Raw genomic sequence first — 6,008 nt, 5'->3', positions numbered from 1 at the left:
GGGCTCGGAATTTATTTGATAACTTCTCGTGGATCATAGCCTAAGATATTCGCTACAAAAGTTCATCCAAAATCTGATTTATCGCTGGAGATAAAACAAAGGATTTCTTATTGGGTAGCCGATTCTAGGGGTTTCAACGCCCTATTTCTTCATTGAACCTCTTCCATATCCTATCTTTAGGCTAAAGGAATTGGTTTGGAGGAACGTCTTTGAGTGTAGGACCTTAATTTCCAGAAATCGTTCTCGGTATGCAACTCACTCGAAACGCTAGATTTTCAATCTCGTGGGTAGCTTATTCTACGACGTTTCAGCTCTGGATTCCTTCATCAAGTTTACTCAACTTCTTCCTCTGAAGCTAGAGGAATCCTTAATTTGAAGGAAAAGAGATCGTAGATAGGAATTTTAACTCTTATCCCCAATTTAATTTTGAAACCTATTTCCTTCAATTTGGCACGCTCTCGAGGTTATTTTTCTTCGTGGTCTTCTATGGAAGCATTCCTTGGAGGTACAGAAACTGATTGGAATCATTCTTGCTCGACGAGTCATCATGTATCCTCGGGTTGGATTTTCAAGTTTTTCTTGAAGTTCTTCAATGGCGGATTGAATTGGGGGAATGGTTTCTAGGCACTTTCAGCACTCTATTCCTTCATAGAACTTGTGGGTAATCTTGTTGAGAAACGGTAGGAATAAGTTTGAAGAGATATTGTGGAGGATTGCTCTCGAATTTGGAAGAAATCTGAGAGTAGGAGACCCATAATCTAAACGCTTATTGCCTTCGATTGGGGGATCGACCTTTCTCGATTCTTATTCCATATTGTTGCTCCTACTTTAGACTTTATAGGAGGAGCTTAAACCGACATTGAGAGCTCCAGATTCTTCGTTATTTAGAAGTTTGAAGTGAAATGGTGGAGGATTGCTCTCGAATTTGGAAGAAATCTGAGAGTAGGAGAAACACAATCTAAACGATTATTGCCTTCAATTCGGGGATCGACCTTTCTCGATTCTTATTCCGTATTGTTGCTCCTACTTTCGACTTTATAGGAGGAGCTTAAACCGACATTGAGAGCTCCAGAATATTTGTTATTTAGAGATCGATCTTTCTGGATAATTTTTTGGTGATATCAACTCCGATCATGGCCTTATCGACCTTGGCTTTGCATACTAGTCGTTGGATGTGATGATCCGTGCGTGTTCGTTCTAGATCATATCAAATTTTGGAGGAGATCCGACGGTTGAGATTTGAGTTCGAAAGATTTTGCTCGGATGGTCACGGTAGATGCTCTGATTCTAATTAGAGTGGCATTTCTGTAATTATCCATTCTTCTAGCGGTATTTTGGTAATTTTCCACTTTTTGAATATTTTATTATTATTTTTCTTGAAAAATCCAAAAAATTTCTACAAATTTCTCATCGCTTTTTTATCATTTTTCCCTTTTTTTTTTTGAATCTTGAGATTCCTTCTAGATAAAGAATTACAAATCAAGAAAGATTTTTGATAATTGATAAAATAACTTTTTTGCCCTTTTGATTTACTTTTTGGTTTCCAATCTTTTTCAAAAGGCCTTTAACTCCGTGAAATCATTTGTTAGGGTACACGAGTGACTTGACTAAGTTCTTTGTTCTTGCTTAATCCTTTAATTTTTTTTCTTTCTATCCATTGGGTCTTTCATGAGTGGCTTATTCTTATGGGAGATAATTTCCTTCATTTTTTTGGTGTTACATATACATACTCGTTACAAACACAAAATAAGAAACGAATTAGTGGAAATTTTTTGTGTTACATATACATACTCGTTACATATAATTTCCTTCATTTTTTTGGTGTTACATGTTTGATCCATGTTCACCACACATGGTTCACGGTGCATAATTTGACTATTCAATCTAACATTAGTGATTATTTCTTTCTAACATTTCAATTAATTAGTGGAAATACCTTTACTTAAAACTTAAAAACTTTCATTTTTAATGTTAGCGGGGATAGCTCAGTTTGGAGAGCGTCAGATTTAAGATTTGAAGGTTACGTGTTCGATCTCCACGTTCACCGTACCTGTTTCTTTTTGCATAACCTGACTATTCAATAAAAAATTAGTCATTATTTCTTTTTAAAATCTCAATGAATCAGCGAAAATACCTTTACTGATGAATTTTCATTTCCAAATATTGCGGGGATAGCTCAGTTGGGAGAGTGTCAGATTGAAGATCTAAAGGTCACGTGTTCGATCCACGTTCACCGCATTTTGTTTAGGTTGTATAATTTGTCTATTCTTTCTAAAATTGGTGATTATTTATGTTTAAAATATAATGAATTAGTGGAAATACCTTTACTTATGAATTTTCAATTTTAATATTAGCGTGGATAGCTCAGGGAGAGCGTCATATTGAAGATTTAAGATCCACGTTCACTGCATTAGCGATTATTTCTTTTTGAATTTTTAATTTTAATATTAGCGTGGATAGCTCAGGGAGAGCGTCATATTGAAGATTTAAAGGTAACGTTTGATCCACGTTCACTGCATTAGCGATTCAGGGAGAGCGTCATATTGAAGATTTAAAGGTAACGCTTGATCCACGTTCACTGCATTATCGATTATTTCTTTTTGAATTTTTAATTTTAATATTAGCGTGGATAGCTCAGGGAGAGCGTCATATTGAAGATTTAAAGGTAACGTTTGATCCACGTTCACTGCATTAGCGATTATTTCTTTTTGCATTTTTAATTTTAATATTAGCATGGATAGCTTAAGGAGAGCGTCATATTGAAGATTTAATGGTAACGTTTGATCCACGTTCACTGCATTAGCGATTATTTCTTTTTAAAATCTCAATCTCAATGAATTAGTAGAAGGAAGATTTAAAGGTAACGTTTGATCCACGTTCACTACATTAGCGATTATTTCTTTTTAAAATCTCAATCTCAATGAATTAGCAGAAGATCTGTTATTTCTTTTTAAAATCTCAATGAATTAGCAGAAGATCTGTCACGTTTTTTATCCAACTGGCATAAGTTGACTAAGTTGCATAACTTTACTATTCAGATGTGATTATTTATTTTTATGTTATTTAGGATGGCTTAGTTGGGAGAGCATCAGATTGATTATTTATACCTTTACACATGAATTTTGATTTTTAATGTTAGCAGGGATAGCTTAGTTCGGACTGAATATCTGAAGGTTACATGTTTACTCCACGTTCACCGCACTTGGTTTACGTTGCATAAAAAATAAACTAGTTATTATTTATTTTTAAAATTTCAACGAATAATGAATTAGCAGAAATACTTTTACACATGAATTTTGATTTTTAGTGTTAGCAGGGATAGCTTAGTTCGGACTGAATATCTCAAGGTTACATGTTTAATCCACATTCACAACACTTGTTTTACGTTGCATAAGTTCATTAAGTTGCATAACTTTATTCAATCTAAAATTAGTGATTATTTATTTTTAAAATATAATGAATTAGCAGAAATACCTTTACTTATGATTTTTTTTCAAATATTAGCTAAGATAACTTAGTTTTGAGAGCGTCAGACTGAAAATGTGAAGGTCAGGTGTTCGATCCACGTTCACCGCACCTGATTCAAGTCACATAACTTCACTCGTGACTATTCAATTTAAAATTAGTGATTATTTCCTTTTAAAATATCAATGAATTAGCTAAATACTTTACTAATGAGTTTTTATTTTTAATGTTACCCGGGATAGCTTCGTTGGGAGAGCATCACTAAAGATCTCAAGGGCACGTGTTTGATCCCACCTGATTCAAGTTGACTAAGTTGCATAACCTGGCTATTCAATCTAAAATTAGTGATTATTTCTTCTTAAAATCTCAATGAAGTAGTGAAAATATCTTATTAACCCATGAATTTTTATTTTTAATGTTAGCGGGGATAGCTCAGTTTGGAGAGCGTTCAAGTTGGCTAAGTTGCATAACCTGGCTATAAAATCTAAAATTAGTGATTATTTCTTTTTAAAATCTCAATCAAGAAGTGAAAATATCTTAACCGATGAATTTTTATTTTTAATGTTAGCGGGGATAGCTCAGTTTTGAGAGCGTCACTGAAGATCTGAAAGTCACGTGAGAGCATCACTGAAGATCTGAAAGTCACGTGTTTGATCCACGTTCACTGCACCTAATTCAAGTTGACTAACTTGCATAACCTAAATATTCAATCTAAAATTAGTGACTATTTAATCTAAATTTAGTTATTATTTCTTTTTAAAATTTCAATGAGTTAGCGTAAATAACTTTACTGATGAATTTTCATTTCAATGTTAGCGTGATAGCTCAATTGGGAGTGCGTTTGTAGATAGCGTGGATTCCTAATTCTTTATTTGACTATAAATGCTGTATAAGACATTTATTAAAATGACTCATTTTATTGCATGGACCAATAAAATTGATCTTCCCTTAGAATTGTCAATACATAATACTCTCAATGTTGCTAAGTTGAGTCCTTCTAATGGAGGTGATGATTTTTCTTATTCGAGGACGAATCCTAAAGAGGGGGATGATGATAAGAATCACAGTGTACATTCTACTCTCAATGTTGCTGAGTTGAGTCCTTTTGATGTAGGTGATGATTTTTCTGATTCGAGGACGAATCCTATTGAAGAAGGGGAATGATGATAAGAATCACGGTGTTCCAACTGGACCTATTACACAACCCAAAGCCAAGAAAATTCAACAAGTATTCATACTTCATCTACAAAATTGGATAGGCTAGGTTCAACCATCATTTCATGTGTGACAAGCTGATTCATTTGAGTCAAGACCATTTGGAGATTCAAAAGTAAATATTTGCATGGTTGAAGTAGCGGATGAAGTTGCAAGCATCATTTCATGAGTGGTTAGAAAACTTTATTTCTTATTTTAATTTCATAAAGTTTGTAATGCTCAAATTGACTTCGTCTTCTGTGGAGATCGAAAGGGATCGAGATTAAATCACGGCCACTAACTTCTTTTGTGGGGAGACTATAAATACCCACACATTATTATGTAAAAGCATATTTGTGATCAATGAAATTGATCTCTCAAGTTGAGATGATCCCCGTGTAGAAATTCGAGTATATCTTTGTCATTTCTAAGTTTTATGCAATTCTTGTGATACATTGCATCTGAGTCATTGAATCAAGCCTTGATCAAGTTCGATTGTGGAGTGACTCAATTTAGAAAAAGGTTTCATAATCTAATTCTAGCTTTATCTCTAGGTTGATCCAAATTTTGTATAAGAAGGAGCGTCGATTGCATCGATTCCATCAACAGTCTTCCCATGAGTTTATGGTGCATGACCCATTTTTTATACCATTCACCTTCGAGCGCCACCATAGTTTTGCATCGTCCATGAGATGCATTGCGACCAACGTAACTCTTAGGTCCTATGAGCAAGTTCAAGTAACCTTCAAGTATTGTTCTACGTCAAAAATAAAGCTTTTTAATTCCTTAGCATCCCGGTTTCCATTTAAGGGGTTGTGTTCTTGGATTTTAAGTTTGTTAAGCCCACATGAACTTGGCTTGGGGTGTGGTTCTCTACAGCCCAACTTGTCAAACTCACTCAGGTGCTCATCTCAATCATGATGCCGTTCAACAAGAGAGACCTCGAAAACGACTGGATTATCGCATTAACCATTTGAATCACCTGCTCATCTCAACCATGACGTCGTTCAACAAGAGAGACCTCAAAAACGACTGGATTATCGCATTAACCATTTGAATCACCTGCTCATCTCAACCATGACGTCGTTCAACAAGAGAGACCTCAAAAACGACTGGATTATCGCATTAACCATTTGAATCACCTGCTCATCTCAACCATGACGTCGTTCAACAAGAGAGACCTCGAAAACGACTGGATTATCGCATTAACCATTTGAAATTGAACAAAATATCTATAACATAACTCTAACAAAGGTACGAAGTTCATAAAAGTCTTTTTAGTCTAAGATAGAAACTGTAAAATAAAATGAAATAATAAAATAATAGTCCATTACAAGGAATTGAACCCG

The 6,008-nt window shown here is 34.6% G+C and overlaps 1 non-coding gene across 1 annotated transcript; it reads left to right on the top strand.

Annotated features, from left to right (window-relative positions):
- Nucleotides 1-2,165: 2,165 nt before the first annotated feature.
- Nucleotides 2,166-2,238, top strand: TRNAF-GAA (transfer RNA phenylalanine (anticodon GAA)). Its single transcript has one exon. It is a non-coding gene; the product is annotated as a tRNA-Phe (tRNA).
- Nucleotides 2,239-6,008: the final 3,770 nt, after the last annotated feature.

The sequence above is a fragment of the Cucurbita pepo genome, chromosome 10 (assembly GCF_057944985.1).
Source record: "Cucurbita pepo subsp. pepo isolate OVF chromosome 10, ASM5794498v1, whole genome shotgun sequence".
NCBI lineage: Eukaryota > Viridiplantae > Streptophyta > Magnoliopsida > Cucurbitales > Cucurbitaceae > Cucurbita > Cucurbita pepo.
Note: the sequence above shows the minus strand (reverse complement) of the source record. Positions and strands in the feature narration are given on the sequence as shown.